At 34.8% G+C, this 21,253-nt stretch overlaps 2 long non-coding RNA genes across 23 annotated transcripts in view; one reads left to right on the plus strand and one right to left on the minus strand.

The window, feature by feature from the left end:
- The window catches only part of LOC140604738 (uncharacterized), a 158,640-nt gene that overhangs the window by 129,372 nt on the left and 8,015 nt on the right, over positions 1-21,253 (minus strand). The gene's annotated exons all lie outside the window — the stretch shown is intronic.
- Positions 1-21,253, plus strand: part of LOC140604740 (uncharacterized) — a 357,291-nt gene that overhangs the window by 59,390 nt on the left and 276,648 nt on the right. For all 8 annotated transcript variants that reach the window (XR_012007550.1, XR_012007552.1, XR_012007545.1 and 5 more), the window contains one exon: positions 13,820-13,932. This is a non-coding gene — a long non-coding RNA (uncharacterized lncRNA). The remainder of the gene's footprint in view (positions 1-13,819; positions 13,933-21,253) is intronic.

Below are 21,253 nucleotides of genomic sequence, written 5' to 3' on the forward strand. Positions count from 1 at the left end.
GGACTTGCATAAGGGTGGACTCCCTCTGAGCCCAAGGGCTCCCTTTACATTCAAGCTCTTTCCTTTCCTTCCCATTTGAATTCTGTATAACTAGATTTTCATGTTCATTGTATCACTAAACAACACTTAGTATCTCCAATGGCTGCTATGTGGCTAAATCCAATGGGGAAAGCTCAGTTATCATGTTATTTGAGCAATCTCCTGCATTTGAAAAACTGATTATTCATTCTTTATTGAATGTTTTCTTCTCCCAGATTCATGAACATCATCTGTGACTGTTTTTTCCCCCATGTCTCTGACTTTTCCTTCTAAGTCTCCTTTTCTATATGCTGTTCATCTCCCTGACCTTTAAACATTGGGAAGTGCTAGATGTCCGTCCTCAGATCTCTTTTCCTCTCTAATTAAATTCACTAAGTGAGCTCAGTGCAGGTTCATAACTTCAAATGCCAGCCATGATCTCCAGTCCAAATCTTTCCCCTCACTCCAGTTGCTTTTTTTTTTTGAAAGATTTTATTTATTTATTCATGAAAGACAGAGAGAGAGAGATGGAGACATAGACAGAGGGAGAAGCAGGCTCCATGCAGGGAGCTCGATGTAGACCTAATCCCCGAACTCCAGGATCACACCCTGAGCCAAAGGCAGCTGCTCAACCTCTGAGCCATCCAGATGTCCCACTCCAGTTGCTTTTATTGAATGATCTATTGAACATCTCTTTTTTTAATTTTTTTTATTTTTATTTATTTATGATAGTCTCACAGAGAGAGAGAGAGGCAGAGACACAGGCAGAGGGAGAAGCAGGCTCCATGCACCGGGAGCCCGACGTGGGATTCGATCCCGGGTCTCCAGGATCGCGCCCTGGGCCAAAGGCAGGCGCCAAACCGCTGCGCCACCCAGGGATCCCTATTGAACATCTTTATTTGATAGTATGTCAGGAATCTCACACTTAATATTTCTATTATTTTTTTAAAAGTAGGCTCCTAAATAAATAAACAATAAATGAATGAATGAATGAATGAATGAATGAATGAATGTAGGCTCTATGCATAGTGTAGAGCCCAACACAGGGCTCCATTTCATGACCCTGAGATCAAGAGTCCGATGTTTAACCAACTGAGCTACCCAGACGCCTATCACACTTCTAAAACAAGCATGATTTTTCTCTAAAGTTTGCTTTCCTTGTGACAATTCCTGTCTCAGTTACCATGGTCCAAAGCTTCAGTCATCCTCTAATTCTCCCTTTCACTCATACATCATATTACCAAAACATATCTAGGATTTAGCTGACTTAAATACATCACCTTTGCCAACCCCAGCCAAGCCACAGTCATTAGTGCTTGAATTATTGCTATAGCTTTCTAATCTGATACTATTGTAAAAACATAAGTTAGATTATTTCACTCCTTTGAGGGGAAAAATTTTTTACAATGGATACAGAAACCTAGATGGACCTTGACTATTACTCTGATTTCTCTCTCCTCCTGGCACCTTCCCTGATCATTCAGCTCCTAGCCTTCTTTAGTTTTTCTAACACACTAATTCAGGGCCACTACACTTGCTGTCCTCTCCATGGAAAACACTTTCTCACAAATATGTGGCTTGCACTATAACTTCCATTAGGTGTCTCCTCAACTATAATTTTATTAATGAGGGTTTATTTACCAGCTCCATGAGGCCAATTACATGACCCTCTTTATTCCTATATTTTCTTTATTATTGTATTTCTTCTTAGCACTTGTCACTCTGTGACCTATTTCCATACTTGTTTGTATAGGTCTCTCCACTAGAATATAATATTCATGAGTGTAGACTTTATATTTTTGTTCATTGCTGTTACTCTATACTCTATAACAATGCCCGTACTTAGTTGTCACCCAAACTTTTTTATGAATGGATGAATAAAGCCAGGTAAAGTAAATCAAGGTTGATATAGATCAAGACAAAAAAAAAAAAACAAGTTGGGGGGCACCTGGGTTGCTTAGTGGTTGAGCATCTGCCCTCAGCTAAGGTCATGATCCCAGGGTCCTGGGATGAGTCCCACATCAAACTCCCCGCAGGGAGTCTGCTTCTCCCTCTGCCTATGTCTCTGCCTCTCTCATTGTGTCTCTCATGAATAAATAAAAAAAATCTTTTACAAAAAAAACCAAGTTGGTAGCTGTACCAGCTCCAAGGTGAACATCAATTAGTTGTTCTGTTTTTTATATTGATTTATAGTAAATCAATTGTCCTATTGATTAAAGTAAGATTATATACAAAAAAATTGCAGATATTGGTCAGCCTGAAATTTTGAGGGAAAGGTTGATGGAAAAACTGATACAATTTCCTAGTTGGAGAATTTTTCTTCCATCATATTCCTCTAAAGAACATTGTTGAGTAGGAGAGTTTGTTAAGTTATTTAAAATTGAGCTTTTCAGGTGCTGGTTCATTGTAGATTTGATAGTGTGAAGATAAAGTATTTAACATCTGATGATTTCTCTCAGGTTGAGGAGAGAGATATTATGAAATAATATTAGTGAACAGGACATCAAGTTTATTAGATAATCATAGAACTCCTGTAAATATCGGGCAGCCCTGGTGGCGCAGTGGTTTGGCTCAGCTTGCAGCCTGGGGTGTGATCCTGGAGACCCGGGATCGAGTCCCACATCGGGCTCCCTGCATGGAGTCTGCTTCTCCTCTGTCTGTGTCTCTGCCTCTCTCTCTGTGTCTATGAATAAATAAATAAAATCTTTTAAAAAAAAAGAACTCCTGTAAATATCAAGTGTACATTTGAAGTTTTTGGTCATTAAGAGTTAAAACCTGAGTTTGGTTGGGAGAGTTCTCTCTAGCATTTTCCAGAATTACAGGAGGGGGCTCCTTGGGTTTATCTAGGGGTGGGATTTTAAGTGGCGAGTACTATGGACAGAAGGAAGGGTAAAAAACATTGAGGCTCTGGAGGCAACTTGGTTATATAATAAGCCATGGAATCAGATATGAAAAAGGAAGAAAGTAAAAATAGAGAAAACTAATATATAGTAAGGATATGAACTTGAATCTGCCTCCAAGACCCATGCTTTATTGATCCTAAGTCATGATCTCAAAGAAAATATCTACTGGCAAGTATTGTGTTTTATCCCCTCACAAAATAATTTTAAAATTATTTTTATAAGGGTGTCTGGGTGGCTTAGTCAGTTAAGTGTCCAACTCTTGATTTCTGCTTAGGTCATGATCTCAGGGTGGTGAGATCAAGCCCCATATTGGGCTTTATGCTAGGTAGAGAGCCTGCTTAAGATTCTCTTTCTACCAATCCTTCTGCTCCTCCCTGCCCAACTCCTGCTCTTGCTCTCTCTCGCTTAAAAAAAATTGTAAATATGGAAAATTATTTAAAATATCACTCATTAATTTTCTGATGTATCTTATGTTCATTCCAAAGTCTGGATGTGCAAGATAAGTAAGATATGTTTTCAATCATTAATGAGCTCGTAGCCTAATAGGAAACAGAGACATGTAAAGGAATTATTTAAAATGTTAAACACCTTATAAAAATATGATAGAATCTGGAGAGAGGAGATTGTCTATAATACCTCCCTGATCAATAGTCAGCATTATAAATACATAGTTCTATTAAATGAATGCATGGGTTTAGTAAGGATATGCATGAAAAAATCTTGCAAATATTTATTATTCATTTATTTGATTCAAGAGAGATTAAGAGTAGCTTAAAAGCACTGACATTTAAAATCTGAAAAGCCCTGTAATCAATCTGAATGTCTGCTTAGCCTGCCCCTCAGAGATTTTATAAATGTGGAACTGACTTTTAGAAAGTATAAAAGACTTATAGATAGTGCAAATATTTACCAGTCTCTCTGTTTTATGCCTTTACTGAAATCTGAAGAAAATAATACACAGATGATTGTTTGAATTTTATGTTAGACATCATTCCCACTAAATATTTGAGTATATTCTGTGTCCATATACCATTATTACAGATATCACTACTAGGGATTAAATGAAACAATGTGTAAAATGGCCTTCCTACAAAGCTAGGAAAAGGAAAGCAGTGAATTCAAGTCAGTCTCTAGCTATATACTGTTGACATCTTCTAAATACTATTTTCAAGGTTTCAGATTCTTTCTCAGATTTCTTTTATCCTCTATATTCTTCTAGGATGATTTTATACACTTGTACAAATTCAATTACTGTCTATCTGCCAGTAATTCCCAAATGTGTGTGTATATATCAAGCTTAAAGTCAGAGCTAAATCTCAGAAGGAAAGTCTATGCTTGATATATACGTAGTAGGGGATTGTTAGCAGATGGACAGTATATGGAAAGTGATTGTCTTAGCTGAGGCTGCTAAAACAAATTACCAGAGACTGGGTAACTTAAACAACAGACATTAATTTCTCACAGTTCTGGAGGTTGGATTATGGTGCCATCATGGTTGGGTTCTGAAGAGGGCCCTTTTCCTGGCCTGCAAACAATTGCCTTTTTGTTGTGTCCTCATATGGCAGAAGAAGAAGCTCTGATGTTTCTTTCTTTCCTCATAAGGGCACAATTCTGTCATGGGGGCTCCACATTCATGAACTCATCTAAACCTAATTAGCTCCCAAAATCCCCACCGACTTATACCAGCACATCGAGGGATTGAGACTTCAACGTACGAATTTTGAAGGTACACAAACATTTAATCCTTAATGTTGTATATGTTGAACATGAAATGTCAATGAAATATGTAAGTAGAAATAGCTAGTAATCACATCTTTAATCAAGCCTCAAAAAATTCTCTGCAACCTTCTGATCTTTCATCATTTCCCATCTGAGCATATGACTTCTCTGTCTACCTAGCCACTCATTCTGGAAACTAGAGATTATTTTTTACTCCTCTGTCTTTGTCTTCTTACACAGGATCTTAATAAAATAATCTACCAGAGATGTATCTAGAATTCATCTACTACTTTCTCTCCTACTACTATTGCCTTAATCAAATTTATACTGCTTCTTCCCTCTCTTACAGTAATAAGATCAGACTCAGAGTAACCATTCTCAAAAATATTATATCCTTCAAAAGATCATGGGTTATATTTATCCTTTGCCCAATTGCCAGTATATTTAGGGTAAACCTATAAATCCCCTTCCTATGACTCTATTCCAATCCACTGTATTCAAAGAGGTAGAAAAGTGCTAGAATAAACACTTTCATCCATTAGTTTTACTTCTTATCTGTTCCATTGGATTAATTAATTATTCCTAACATGTTTAGATTCAGAATCCAGCAGCAGTTGGGGGCTCGTTATTAAATGATAGTCTACTATGATTTAAAGTGAGTAAAATACTTCATTTGATTTTTCTTTGAACTCCTGACTCAGATTGGTAAGCCAGAAATACCTTCTTCTTTCTCTCTTATGCTGACCTGGATAGGACTGTGACTCGAGGTTGGAGGCTCAATGATGCCGACTGTTAGAATCCTATTGTCCTGAAGCTGGTGGCAAAGGATTGGCTTTCAACAATGCATTTTGAAAATAGCCACATCTCCTATTGTGGCTTCTAGTGTTTTACTGTCGCAATCCATAAAATTCTTATCCTATGACTCAGCCTCTTTCTCCTTTCTTAGATGGTAAAACACACACCACTATCTCACATCATATAATATTAAAACAGGTAATGAAATGGCCTTACTGTTGGGCCATTTTTAAAATCTATAAAATCCTTTATTGGAAAATCTGTTCCTTGGAGCTGTTTCATGATACCCCCTGCTCTTTAAACACCTTTTCAAGTTTCTCAAGGTCACAAAGTCTTGACCTTTCCTGCATTTCCTCTCAGAAAGTGGACACATGTGTTCTTGAGTCATGGCCTGTAAATTATATAAACCTCTATGAAAAAAAAAAATGCTGCCAGGGAAAGGTGGAGCCATTTGTATTATAGTCCAATTAAGGGACAACACCACAGTCTCATTAAGGATTATCAGAAGACTATAAAGCAATATCATTATGTACTCAGTAAGTCAGTATTGAAGGGTTTAAGAAAATATAAATGGAAATGTGGGAAGACTACTTATTGGAGAAATATATCAACAACTTTGATCATTGTTCAGACTTAAATGTAATTCATAATCTTTGGGATTTAAATATTTCTTGCATCTTCAAAGTATCAGTAGCTTACTGCTAAATCAAGTTCTTATTATTAATTCCTGGGTCTTCAACATCTTCTATATGATATACATATCAGGGTATTTAATAGTATTTTTTCTAATATTTGAAATAGAGATATCGGAAATCTAATTTTGCATGCGTCTGAACAAAAAAAAGAAGGAGGAAGGGAAGAAGGAGGAGAAAGAGCAGGGAAGGCTAGAGCAACTCTAGAATATGCCAGAAAATTTGCACGCATTATTTCTAAGTCGTCTTACTACTACTCCACAAACTACGTGAATGTATGATATTATATTTTAGGTATTTCATCCCTGTATTTTTTCTTTCCCACTCCCACCCCCAACCCATTCAATATAAACAGATGGTCAGATTTGTGCTTATGGTTTTGAGTGAATTTGGGAAAAAATGGAATATAGAAAGCTCCTGTGAATCTTCCTAACCCTATAGATGAGAGAATATTGGGACATAGATAAAATAACTTGATCATAAATACAAAAGGGAAAAGATTTCACTAAAATTAGAAAGAGTTTTTCCAGTCAAATGTGAAGGAAGATGATGAGAATGGAGAAGTTTTAGTCTGAGAATATAGGGAACATGTCCCTAGTTTCTAGCAGGGAAGCCAGAGGGCCAGCAACATTTCCACATTTCCAGAGAATAAATGGCTACAAGAGAGTGAGCAAGTGAGACTACTGGCAACCTCAAAGGAATATCTCAGTCCCTAGGTAAAGCTTGACTCAGTAGGGGGCTTCCAGGTCCTCAAGATCACACTGATGAGAGGAAAGACAGAATCTGTCAGGGTAGGTGATTCTGAGACCACATAGCACCTGTCTCAGAATTGCATAGAGTTTTAAAATAGGGACACAGATTCTGAGGAAGAGCTAAAAATACTCTTTCCCTAAAAGACTGAATAACATAAGATTGGGCCAATCTAGTATGACAGCTCTTTCTTGACTTTCTGTTTCTTGCAATAACCAAGGAAAATTGTTGAAAATACCAGAGGTATTCAGAGAATATATATAATTGAATTAAACAGTCAGAGTAATCGAGAGATCTAATCACTTCATTCTCATGTAACAATACCATCTAGCTAGCATGTATCTGCTTTCCAGGTATTGTATTGTTTTCTGAATCCTGATCTGAATCAAACTCTTACCCAGTTGGAAGCATATTAGAGTTAGACATTGTAAAGAACTGTAATTTTTCAGGATTCCTTTCTGTCATGAATTCAGTGAATAAAGTTTGCTTTATATTTTAAGGAATGCAATTGCAGCAGCTGACACTTGTTATAATGCATCCTAAAGCATAAGTTATGGTGTGCCTATTAATTTCCATCCTAATGTATTTTTATTATAATATTTTTGCTTACAAAGATTTCACTGTCACTTTATTTAATTGAAATCAAATGATGTTATTTACCTTTTAGTGATGCAGAGAAAACTGCATTTGTAAGCTACTATTATTCAAATTGAATATTCTTATAGAATGCAAAAAGTCTTTAGTGCAGAACATTTTACATATAAATTTAAGGCAAGTGCTAAACTGTGACATCTGCTCCACCAGTCCAATAATGAAGATGATATGGTAGTTGAGATTGCAATTGATTATGTGCAAGGCATTGTTGAAGTTATCAAATGACAGAAGATTCCAACAAATTATCCTCAAAGCAAAGAGAATAGTATCTCCTATCTCAGGACATTATCATCACTTTGTATAATATATTTAGTAAAATAACTGAGTAAATACTAACACAATATTATCCTGTAATGGTCTATATCTTTAGCAGCATTATATGATTACTTTTAGATCTTTAAAAGAAATATTAGCATGCATATTTCAGAAAATCAGAAAAATCAGAAAAATGCCTATAAATTGAGCCCAGTTCTAAAGAAGGTACTTTTTCATGACTGAATCCTTGAGTTACTTGGAATTATTTCTAATCTAATAGTAATTTCTTATACGATTCTGAAGTTGTGGAATATCTGGGGACTTTGGTAAACATTCTCTGCTTTCTAGTGGGATGGTTATGGTTTTCTTGCATCTTTATGTTCAAGTGTTGACCCTGGTTCTGAAGTTAGAAGGTTCCTGCAAAACCCAATGAAACTCAGGATATAAATAGGATATATGTTCTTTATGTTAAGTTCCCTATTTCTTAATACTGGTTGGAAACATATTTGGAATCTAAGTGAATTTTGGAATCTAAGTGAATTTTGCCTTTAGCTCTAGAGTGTTTTGTTAGTTTCCAAAACAACTACAAATGTCTCCCATCTCTACATGTACATTTTTTTGCAATGTGATATTGCAACTTGTCCCGTTTGAATCAGAGTCTGGCAAACCAAGTTGCTTTTGCTAGTGGGACATTAGCAGATGTAATGAAAATAGAGGCCCCTTGTCACTAACCTTCTCTTGCTGCTAAAAACCCTTCTCCCACCATGTGATGAAACAGAATGTGAGAAAATTACTGTCCCGGCAATCCCAGCCAATAAGTAAAGCTACACAAGTCTGTTCAGCCCCATTCAGCTAGCCAAGACCAAAAGAATTGCCAGATGAATCCACAGAATGTGAGAATAATACTGTGTGTTGTTTTAAGCCATTATGTTTTGATATGGTGTGTTATGCATCAAAAGCTGATGGGATTATATTTCAAGAACACCTGGAGTGCTGTAACAATGTAGTTCAGATAGTTTATCCCCTTGAGGAAGCCTGTCTGATTTTATGTTTTGACTCATTATTATAGATTCCTCAAGACTTCAACTCAGTTGAATACTTTAAAACCCTAATTTCTTTATTCTCATCATTTTTGTAGTTCTCAATCCTGGCTCCTTAGTTTAGGTTAGCATCTTACTTGCTTTGAGTAATTGCTTTTACTATTGGTTGAAAACAATACTTTTCTTTGACATGCATCTTTCAGTGAGTGCACGTATATATCTGTGGGTGTATCAGTTAAGGCTTCCTTTCCCAATTATGGTGCTATGTTCTCCCATGTTGGAAGTCCTTTGAAGTCTACTGCTCCTGACCTTGAGTTCACGGAGGTAATATCTCTAGCTCTTCTGGTCTGCTTCAGTTTGGCCCTCTTCCTTTCTCTCGTGGGCCCTTGGACACTGTCTTAAAATCTTTGGCTCAGGCACCTGGCTTACAATGTAATTTGAGGAAACACAGTTTTTTTTTTTTTTTTGAGGAAATACATTTTTGAGGGAAGTATTATTGTTACCTGGATCTGCATGAAGCCAGACTACACAGTGTTTTTTGTGTTACAATTTCAAGCATTTTCAAAGTTATTACTTTCTAAATAGATTGTCATTGTGCCCCAATTTTTATCTTTAAATTTACTCCTTGGAACAAAATTTCTTTGGTTTTCAGCATTCACTAATTCTGTATTAGAAAGAGCCACTAATGAATTTCATAACAAAGGGAAAGCTCAAGCAAATGTTTATCACAAAACTGGAAAAAATAATATTGAAATCTGTATGGAAACACAGAAAACCCTCAATTGCAGTCCTGAGGAAGAAGAACAAAGCTGGAGCTGTCATAATTGCAGATTTCAAGATATTTTATAAAGATGTAGTAATTAAAACAGTATAGTAATAGGATGAAAAAAGACACATAGATCATTGGATGTGGGTTTATTTCTGAGATCTCTATTCTAATACTAACATAAAAAAAGATGTGGGTTTATTTCTGAGATCTCTATTCTAATACTAACAAAAAAAAAGTCACATAGATCATTGGATCAGAATAGAGATCTCAGAAATAAATCCACATTTACATAGTCAATCTATGACAAAGTAGGCAAGAATATACAATGGGTAAAATACAATCTTTTCAATAAAGGATTCTGGGAAAACTGTATAGATAAATATAAAAGAATGAAGTTGGACTACTATCTAACATCATACACAAAAACAAACTAAAAATGGATTGAAGATCTAAAATGAAACTTTAAATCTAAGAGAGAAAATAGTAGTTCCTCTGACCTCATCCACAGCAACATTTTTCTATATATCTCTTCTAAGGCAATGTAAATAAGAGCAAAAATAAACTATTGGGACTATATTAAAATAAAAAGCTTTTGCACAACATCAATCATCTAGAAAACAAAAAGACAACTGACTGAATGGGAGAAGATAATTGCAAATGATGTGTCTAATAGGAAGTTAACAACCAAACTCCATTAAGAACTTCTATAACTCAACACCAAAAGCACAAACAATCCAATTAAGGGGCACCTGGATGGTTCAGTGACTGAACATCTGCTTTCGGCTCAGGGTATGATCCTGGGATCCTGGGATCAAGTCCCACATCTGGCTCCCCACAGGGAGCCTGCTTCTCCCTCTGCTGTATCTCTGCCTCTCTCTGTGTCTCTCATGAATAAATAAAATATTAAAAAAAAAACTCTTAAAACTCCAATTAAAAACATGGACAGAAGACCTGAATAGACATTTTTCCAAAGAAGACTTACAGATGGTCGACAGACACATGAAAAGATGCTTAGTGTCACTCATCATCAGGGAAATGCGAATTAAAACAACAATGAGGTACCACCTCACACCTCTTGGAATGGCTAAACTCAAAAAGAAACAACAAGCATTGTCAAGATGTGGAGAAAAAGGAACTCCTGTGCACTGTTAGTGGTAACATAAATTAGTATAGCCATGGTAGAAACAGTATTAGTTTCCTCAAATAATTAAAAATAGAAATACCACATGATCCAATTATAGCATATTAGGTATTTACCCAGAGAAAACAAAAACACTAACTTGAAAATACATATCCACTTCTATGTGTATTATAGCATTATTTATAGTAGCCAAGATATGGAACCAACTGAAGTGTCCACCAATAGACAAGTGGGTAAGGAAGTGATATATATTACACACACACCCATGAAATATTACACAGCCATAAAAAGATAAGATCATGACATTTGAGACAACATGGATGGACCTAGAAGATACTATGCTAAGTGAAGTAAGTCAGACTGAGAAAGAGAAGTACCATCTGATTCCACACATTAGTGGAATAAAAAAATGAATAATTGAGCAAAAAGCAAAATCAGAAGTACAAATACAGAGAGTAAACTGATGGCTGCCTGAAGAGAGGGAGGTGGGGTATCGGACAAATCAAAGAAGGAGAAAGGGAGATTCAGGACTCCAGTTATGGAATAAGTCATGGGAATAAAAAGCAGAATCTAAGGAATACAATCAATAATACTGTAATAGGTAAAGGGACAGATGGTAGCAATATTTATGGTCAACATAGCATAATATATAAACTTGTCAAATCACCAAATTGTACACCTGAAACTAATGTAAGATTGTGTGGTGCTATACCATAACAAACAAACTAAAAGAATAGCTCCTTGGAGTTAGTAGGGCCCTAAAAGTATGGATGCTGATACTTACTCTTCACATTAGTGGTTGGGGCTATGAGAACAAGGTTTGGGGAATTTCTTGGATTTGAGAAAAAAAAAAAAAAGTAAGCCAAAAATGAGAAAAGACAAGATGAAAGACAAAATTTACTTCCTTTTTTGGGTTTATCTATATCTAACCTATGTCTTAATGTATAAAATATCTATGTTCTTGGGAAATAAGAGGATGATACCTGAATTTAAGTGTACAAATTCTTACCTCATCAAAAGAAAAAATAAAATTCTTCACCATCAAAAAATTAAATCTTGGAATGATTTATGAGGGAGATTATAAAGTCTTTATCTGTGTATTTATAGGAATCTGCATCTATACATACATGTATTATATATGTATGTATCTACAATCTTTAATAAACAAATATTTGTTCAGTTATTGATCTGTTTATTTTTTATTTTTTTAAATATTTTATTTATTTATTCATGACAGACAGACAGAGAGAGGCAGAGACACAGGCAAAGGGAGAAGCAGGCTCCATGCAGGGAGCCAGATGTGGGACTCGATCCTGGGTCCCCAGCATTAGGCCCTGGGCTGAAGGTGGCGCTAAACCACTGAGCCACCTGGGCTGCCCCTATTGATCTTTAAAAACAAATTGGTGTTCCAGGTTGCCACCTGGCATTGGTCTGGTTTATAAAAATCTATGGATTCAGATAGAATAAGGGAAGTCATTATTACTTATCATGAGGCATTCCCTATGAAAGATCTCCCAGAAGTTTAGAAGAAGGCTAATTGAATATATTCAGATATACATTAAAGCCATACTATAGTGGCTCAATAGAGAGAACATTACACAGAAAGATTTAGATATTGCTTTTCCTATTCCAAGGGTCTACCTTTACATGTGTGATATCTACAGGTTTGTACCTGTTAATTTTTTTTTGGACCTGTTAATTTTGGTGCTTCACTCTTTATTCAACAATTCTGACTGCCTCATGTTCTTTTGGAATATAGAAATGGAGATGTTTCCATTTAAAAATTACAGAGTCATTTACAGTCAAAGCCTTGAATATCAAATAACAATTAAAAATTTTAGTTTGCTTCTTAATGTTTTCAGTATCTTCCCAAATAGATTTTTGTTGCTTTAATAATTAGGAAAATTAAATATGACATTTTAGGAGTTTGAGAACCAACATTATAAATGACTTTAAATATAGTAAATCAAAGAGAGATCTTAAAGATCTTTAATTACACTTTAAAAATGTGCGTTTATTTAAAAACCAGTGTTCTCAACATTTTTGTGGAGAAATAAACCTTGATTTAAGTGCATCTTAAATATAACAGTACAGGAAAAAAATATTCCTTTGTGTTAAGACTATAGGTGATAATGCTTTTCATTCACTATAATTTTCTGATATAAACTGCAAAGTATGTACATCAGAAGATAAACTAATAAACTTTAATAGGTTTGTATAAACACTGCTTTACATCACATTGTTACTTAATTTAAAGAATTAGTATGTGAACTTCTAAGTCTCATGGACCCAACTTTAAAAAAAACTATAGTGTACTTTGTAAGGAAAAGGCAGTGATGATCAACAAATTGTAGAAGCTCTATAAATGAAAAGATTTATAATCTTTAATTACATATGAAATAATTCTATTCACAGTTTACTAGTATTGACTGTGTCCTTAATAGTTTAATGCTTAATTACTTTGAAAATATCGAAATGGGACCGCTTTTCATTTGCCGATCAGGCTGCATATTATGATATGGTTTATATATATATTTATAGTATGATATAAATTATTATTTGTTATAAGAATGCAAAAATATGAAACTCATTTGATTTACTGATTATATGATAAATATATTTTTGTCATTATAAAATGTTGAGAAATTTGAGGGTCTGCGGTGTTCGTGACTATGGGCACTAATTTCAACAAAGTAAAATGTGTATCATAAGACAATAGAATTCTTGTTCTCAGTAGTTTATCATCTACATGAAGAACTTAAGCATAACCAATCTAGTTCATTATTAGTAGTATAGAGCACATGGAAGTAGGAACATTTTTGAATGGGATAATATCTGAAGTAGAAGTGAATAATGAGCAATTCTTTTAATCACTCTTTGTTCATATTTCTAGACAAAGGTTAATTTCTTTAATAAGATCTTCTACTTTAATAGATAATAATTTCAATGAAAATAATTTTGAATCATTTGTTCTCTAAACTATAAAACTATAATTATAATTATAAGCACTATAAATATAATTGAAAGCATCACAGTGTGGTACAGCAGAGCCTATAATATTATCTGAAAATGATCTTTGACAGTGGGACTTTATAAAAGAACTGCTGCTCCCTGTTCAGAGCCCTCCATTAGCTCCATCTGTTTCAAGAGATTCTACTCATATCTTCAGGAAGAATCAACCTGTCTGCAGTTAATGGTGAGTGAAATTGAAATAAAATTAAAATTCCATTCAGGTTTTAGAATTAGGTTCCTCATTTCATTTTTTTTCCCAAATGTCAATATGCATTGCTTTTACTAGAACACTATTCACTAAAATCCCAACAGCGTGGTGATTAGAATATTTTGCTACTATGTTTCACTTTACTTCAGTACATGCTAATATATTTTCCATAATTTTATTACCAAAACAATCAACATAAACACAGAAACAATTATGACAGGTCTATGCTAACTGCATTAAATAATTAGTAACATAAATTTACTTCAGTTTGGATTTCCTTTTATGAAATACATGAAATACTGATAAAATTTAATTTTGACACAGGCATATCTGAGACTTCTCTTGGTTGTGTCTTTCCAGTTATACAGGATAATATATTCAATCATTTATTCTTTTGTTTGATAAAACTTACCCATGACCTATTATGGGTAAATGATCATGAGAGGTTGAGAAAGCAGAGTAAGTGCAACTCAGTATGTAGTTTAATAAGCAGGCGGGACAACCAGAAGCTCCAAAACATCATGACAGATACAGATTTATGCAGCAAGTGATGTGGAAGCACAAAAAAAGAACATTTACTAATGTTCGGGAAATCAGAGAGAATTTCTCACTCTGTGTGTGTGTGTGTGTGGAGAGGTGATGTCTGAGATTTGTGATAAAGTATTCTCCAAGTGAGCAAATCAAGTTGCATTGGTGAAGAAGTATAAATTATAGCAATAGTATGTAGTGATTTAAAACTTAGAGTTTAGGAATGTGACAAATTTAATTTGAATTCTAGTTTTCTCATTGAGTGAAGCTTTGTGATCTTGACAAGTTACTTAATTTCTCTAAAGATAATAGAAGATAATAGAAATTAAAACAATACCTATCTCATAAGCTTTATGTGAAGATCAAGAGACCTACTTATAAAATACCTAGCAGTGTGGCTAGCTTTGATAAATATTAAGTGATAACTAATTACTAAATTTTATATAGAGTTGAAGGTCAATAAGTATCATTTAGATGTTGACACAAATAGAGAAATAGAAAGGCAAATTTTTAAAAAGTTGACAACTTCCAGAAGAATTAAAACTTGAATGAAATGCCAATACCCTATTAAATAAAGTCAATAACAATAATATAACTCATATAGCAAAATAAATTACACATGAAAATGTTAAAACATTATAGAATTATATAAGAGAATGAAGGTCAAACATAGCAATCATGGCAGTCAATGTGAGTTATACTTTCCTACTAGAAAGAGATATTTAAATTGTGTCAAAAACTAAGGTCTAATTTATACTTTATGAAGGAAATCTGTGTAAAAGGAACTCACTAAATTCCTAATGATAAAACATACATCATTTGAACAGAAATAAAGAACAATAGTATAAGATGAAATAAAATTTAAGGACAAAAGCATTAAAATAGAATACTTTTTGTTTTGTATGCACATTTAATCAATAATTATTGATTACACCACCTATGAGTGGCCTTTCTATGTAGACAAAGTTTCTCTAGGAGCTCCAAGGGTAAGCATTCTGAAAGAAAGAGCCAGGTAAAAACCAAGCCACTGTTGATGACCTGGCCTTGAAAGTTAGGGTCATTTATCTAGTAATGCATTTGTAGGTTTGTACTAGTGTTTCTCTCCTTTGTTAAGGGAGGAGAGAGTGCCCCTACCTCTCGATGAAGGAGTGGCAAAATCCTTGAAGAGCATGTGGAAACAGAAGTATTGCTCTGGCCATTTTGGGGGTCCACAGCCTATCATAATCTCACCATCTAGCAACAAATATTCATATACTTCAGTCAAGCAAAATACACTCATTCCTTCCCCCAAGAACTGCCCAGTGTTTCATTTCATTATGGCACCAGACTGTATTGGAATTGAAGTTACCAAATAATTGATATTTAAGATTAGATGAAGTTTATGGATGCTAAACTTGCATACTTAGAAATTATGAGAATCCATTCAGAAATTATTTGGAGCAATAAGAAAGTACATAAAGGGGATGCCTGGGTGGCTCAGCAGTTTAGTGCCTGCCTTCAACCCAGGGCGTGATCCTGGAGTCCTGGGATCGAGTCCTACATTGGGCTCCCTGCATGGAGTCTGCTTCTCCCTAGCCTGTATCTCTGCCCCTCTCTCTCTCTCTCTCTCTCTCTCTCTCTCTCTCTGTCTCTCAAGAATAAATTTTTAAAAAATCTTAAAAAAAGTACATAAAGTAGCAAGTTAAAACATACAAAACATTATTAATGCTCCTATTTACAAGAAATAGCAACTTTGAAAATAAGATAAACAAATTTCTATATTAGCATATAAAATTAGTGTTAAAGACATGCTAATATTACCTAAAATAGATTGTAGTGTTAACAATATAAGTGAGCCTGGATCGTTATTTGCGAAATACCGTGAGAGAAAAAAGTTTAGTATCTTCAATACATGATAAACTCCTAAAAAAGATAAGATGAAAATATCAAAAAAAAAAAAAAAAAGAACAAAGAACATGAATAGGCATTGAGAAAATAAAATATAATAAAATAAAATAAATAAAAACCTACACTGCTGATCAAGTTCCTCTGTTCAGTACTGCTGCATCCCTTCCCTTCACAGCTATTAATTCCTAGGACATATTTTGTACCACCAACTCAATTTTAGCATCTGCTTTTAGAGAACCCAAACTGTGACAATGATGCAAATGTATAATCGAGTACTGTTTTTGGAAGGAGTTTTGCATTCTTATGCATTCTCTTTATCCAAATAATTTTACAACTGGGGATTTATTCTAAAGAAATAATATGAAATGCACTTTTGAGCTTAGGTTATATATGCAAGACTGTTATTAGTTTATATTAACAGTGAAAACTGATAATTCTTTAAATTATAATTTGGCATTAATTTAAATTAATACATTAAAATATGTTAGCTATGTATATTTATTTATTTTAAAAGGAGATTGTCATAAAGCTTTAAGTGAAAAAAAATTGGGTTATACACAGTATTTTTTTAATGAATCCAATTATTTTAACATGTATGTAAACATTTACATTTTATGGAATATTTATATATTTGATACAATTATTTGTGTGTTTTAGGTCTATATAATTATTTATGCATGTTATATAGTTATAAAAGAATTTGTAGAAATTAAGAGAAAAAGATTTGAAGGATATAAAATGTTTTGTGTTTATATCTGATAGGAGCATGGACAACAATTATTTTTTTTAAGATTTTATTTATTCATTCATTCATTCATTCATTCATTCATTCATGATAGAGACAGAGAGAGAGGCAGAGACATAGGCAGAGGGAGAAGCAGATTCCCTGCGGGGAGCCTGATGTAGGACTTGATCCCAGGACCCCGGGATCACTACTTGAGCCAAAGGCAGATGCTCAACCACTCACCCAGGTGCCCCAACAACTATTACTTTCTTCATAATTTTCTATACTTTTGAAATTTTCTAAATTGTTATGAGTTATTTTTATTGTTTGTAAAAATATATTCAAACCTATATTTAACCAACCTTTCATATTCATGTTGATCTACTTTTGCCACATTGGTTCACCCTAATTTGCTTTGCCAGTCACAAATAGGAGTGTTTGTATATATAAAAATGAAGGTCTGTGGGGCAGAACAGTCCAAGATGGTAACATAGGAAGATCCTGAACTCAACTATCTTCCACAGACACACCATATTTACAGCTATACATGGGTCAATTCCCTCTGAAAAAGACCTAAAAACTGTCTGAATAGTTTCTTCTCCACAAACAATTTAAAAAGGTCACACTGAAATGGGTAGGAGAGGCAGAGACATGGTCTCACCAAAAAAACCCCACCTGTGGCATGGTGACACAATTCAGAGGCATCTCATAAATCTGAAGCTTCTCTCTGAGAACTAAGAAGTGTATGTCCCACATCAGACACCCCAACTCTTGAGATATGCACTAGAGATGAGCCTCATAATGTCTAGCTTTAAAAAAAAACAATGGGGCTAAAATTTAGGAGACCCAAAAGGCACTGGAGGTAGATGAGATACTCCTCTTGAGCTTGTATGCACTTATTTGAAGTGCAGCCCAGTACAAAAGCAGCATTTTGAAAAGCATCTAGACTATATGTAAAGATTCACTTGTTAGTCTTATTGCATCTGCCATAGGGCAGAGGCCTATAAGGACTCTCTCAAGGGACAGAGTTGTTAGAGGGTGCCATTTTGTGTCATCTCTCTACTTTGCTAGTGCCAGCAGGTACATGTAGACACTGCACTTTCCGGTGGAAGCACTAAAGTTGTCATGCATGCCCTGGCCCTCTGTTCTCCCCTGCCTTGCTAAAAATCAGTGGGCTATGCAGTCCACATAAGGGATGCTCCTTAATCACCTGTCTCTGTTGAATAGGTAAGCTTCTTCTCCTGGGTTCCATGGAGCTGTAACAACTGAAGAGACAGTTTGTGGCAGACTGTCACACCCCCAGAGTACTGCACAGACAAGACTGAACACATCCCATCTTTATTTGAAAGAGGCCTATTTACTTATCCAGGAGTTTTGGCCTGAGTGTCATGGTCCTGGTTTGCCATACACCTAGAAACTACAGAGATGCTCTCAGAAAGTGTGGGCTAGGGGACGGCATGTTTGTGCTCGCCCACAGTCTTGCCTATAGCTTGATGGTACCTCCCAGAAAGAAACTTACACATTTGTCTAGTTTGCAAAAATTTACTCTGATTTTTCCAACTGACAGCCAGGGGGTGTTTCCAGATCACATGATCCAGAGGTCAGCAGGATTTATGATTGGGGTCCCACAGGACCATAAGTATTTTCATACTTCAAAGCTTCTGCTTGAGGTTTTGGCTTCCAGTCAGCCAAAAACTAAGTGCTAAGTGAGACTCCCACCTTTTGGAGTACTGACAAGTTGTGGCACAACCTCAACAATTGGAACTTGTCAAAAATGAATCATGAGGGGTGCCTAGGTGGCTCAGTGGATGAGTGTCTGCCTTTGGCTCAGGTGATGATCCCAGGGTCCTGGTATTGAGACCCTCATCAGGCTCCCCACAAGCTTCTCCCTTCTCCCTCTGTCTATGTCTCTGCCTCTCTCTGTGTGTCTTTCATGAATAAGTAAATAAAAACTTTAAAAAGCAAAAAAAAAAAAAAAAAAAAAAGGAAGAAATCATGATGTGTTTAGACAATCACAAAGATTCAAGAGATAACCAAGTGCTAAGGCAAGATTGAATAATAAGGTTTATCTCCTACAAAAGACCACTTCATGACTGGGAGAGATACCTATTTCATTTAATACATAGAAACAAACACAGAAAGTCAAGCAAATTGAAGAATTAGAGGAATATGTTCCAAATGAAAGAACAAGATAAAACTTTGGGAAAAAAAATCCTTAATAAAAAGAGGAGAAGTAATTTACCTGATAAAAAGTTCAAAGTAATGGTTCTAAAAATATTCACCAAACTTGGGAGAAGAATGGATGAACATAGTGAGAACTTTAGCAAAGAGACAGAAAGTATAGTAAAGTATCAACAGAAGTCACACAGCTGAGAATAGAGTAAGTGAACTAAAAAATACACTAGAGGGTTTCAATGACAAACTAGATGAAGCAGAAGAAAGGATAAATGATCTAGGAGACAGAACAGTGGGATTCACACAAAACAATTAAAAAAAAAAGACTGAAAAATAGCAAAGGCAACTTAAGGACACTGTGGGACATCAAATGAATAACATCTGTATTAAAGGAGGAGATAGAAGAGCTAGAAAAAGTATTTGAAGGAATAATGGCTGAAAACTTCCTTTACCTGGAAAGGAAAAACATTCAGGGTCAGGAAGCCCAGAGTTTCAAATAAGATATACCTAAATAGATCCACACAAAGGCACATTATAATTAAAATGTCAGTATTTAAAGAAAAATCTTTAAAAGCAGAAAGAGAAAAACAGCTTGTTATGTACAAGGGAACCCCTATAAGGCTATTAGCTGATTTTTTAGCTGAAAGGAAAATACTTCAAACCAAGAATACTCTACTTGGCAATGTTATCATTCAGAATTGAAAGAGATAAAGAGTTGTCCAGAAAAGCAAATGTTAAAGGAGATAAAGGTTAAAATGGCCTTACAAGAAATGTTCAAGGACTTAAGCTGAAAAGTAGGGTACTAATTAGTAAGAATAAAACATATGTTAGTGAAAATCTCAATGGTAAAGGTAAATGTATAGTAAAGGAAGTGGATAAATCACTTACTGGATTAATATGAATCTTACAAGATAGAAATAGTAAAACTAAATATAACCACAATAATTAAAGAATATACAAAATAAAAAGATGTCAAATGTGACATCAAGAACATAAAACGTAGGGTAGGGAGTAAAAATGTAGCTTTATAATGAATTAGAACTTAAGTTATATTAACTTAAAATAGATTCCTATGCACAGGCAGTTATATATGTGAGCCTCATGATAACTCAAAGCAAAAATATTAGTAGTAGATACACAAAAGATAATAATAAAGGACTCTAAGCATAATACTAAAGAGAGCCATCAAGCCAGAAGGGAAGTAAACAGAGAAAAAGAAGCAGGTAAGAACTACAAAACAGCCAGAAAACAATTAACAAAATGGCAATAAGTACATACCTATTAATGATTACTTTAAATGTAAATGGACTACATTCTCTATTTAAAAGATATAGAATGACTGAATGGATGAAAAAACAAGAGCATTTATATGCTGCCTACAAGAGACACATTTCAGAGGAAGGAGCACACAGACTGAAAAGTGAAGAGGTGAAAAAAAAAATGTTGTTCCGTGCAAAGTGAAACCAAAAAGAAAGTTGGTGAACCTGTACTTATACCAAAAAAATACTTTTTAAAACAAAAGATTTTATTTATTCATGAAAGAGACAGAGAGAGAGAGAGATAGAGAGGCAGAGACACAGGCAGAGAGAGAAGCAGGCTCCATGAAGGGAGACTGACGCCGGAGTCCATCCCGGGACTCTAGGATCAGGCCCTGGGCTGAAGGTGGTGCTAAACTGCTGAGCCCCCTGGGCTGCTCCCAAACAAAATAGACTCTAAACAAAAGTGTCCCTAAAAACAACAACAAAAAGGCATTGCATAATGATAAAAGGGTCAATCCAAATAGGGAATATAACATTTGTAAATATTTATGCACTCAACACAGGGGCACCTAAATATACAAAAACAAATATTAACAAGTCTAAAGGGAGAAATTGCCAGCAATACAATAATAGCAAGGGACTCTAATGTTTCACATCAATGAAACAGAAAATTGATAAAGAAACATTGGCCTCAACCAGCACATTAGATACACAACAGAACATT

This window comes from Canis lupus, chromosome 15 (genome assembly GCF_048164855.1).
Source record: "Canis lupus baileyi chromosome 15, mCanLup2.hap1, whole genome shotgun sequence".
NCBI classification, from domain to species: domain Eukaryota; kingdom Metazoa; phylum Chordata; class Mammalia; order Carnivora; family Canidae; genus Canis; species Canis lupus.